General features: G+C 63.5%; 1 protein-coding gene across 1 annotated transcript in view; it reads left to right on the top strand.

Moving 5' to 3' along the window:
- Positions 1–395, top strand: part of ERI3 (ERI1 exoribonuclease family member 3) — a gene marked incomplete at its 3' end in the record, with an annotated part of 85,910 nt that overhangs the window by 84,673 nt on the left and 842 nt on the right. The gene's annotated exons all lie outside the window — the stretch shown is intronic.

Here is a 395-nt window from a genome sequence, read left to right as displayed (position 1 = left end):
GGGGCCAGCCCTGCCCGCGCTGGGCAGAGCAGCAGGTAGCGAGGGCAGAGGGATGGCGGCAGGTCCCGGTGGCAGGCGGGTGGGTGGTGGGCTGACGGGGGGGCACCGCTTAGCTCCACTCACCCAGTTCTGCCAAATGCATCTTTCCCAGCCCGCAGAAGGTGTCGGCGGTGCCCTGCCGCGCTGTGGCTGTGTTTAGCGATGATCCCCGCTGCAGGAGTGAGATAGGGGCTGCTGGATTGACCTGATCTCATCTGGGGACAATGGCCCTCACAGCAGCAGAGATAGCAGCGGCATGAGCGACGCTAAGCCCCGCGCGCCCTTCTTACTGCTCACAATGCGGCGCTGAGCTTAATTCCTCAAGATGAAGAAGATACGTGGCTGTCAGGCTGGAA

This window comes from Eurypyga helias, unplaced genomic scaffold, assembly GCF_000690775.1.
Source record: "Eurypyga helias isolate BGI_N326 unplaced genomic scaffold, ASM69077v1 scaffold22407, whole genome shotgun sequence".
Lineage (NCBI taxonomy): Eukaryota > Metazoa > Chordata > Aves > Eurypygiformes > Eurypygidae > Eurypyga > Eurypyga helias.
This window is presented reverse-complemented; position numbering and strand designations above follow the sequence as displayed.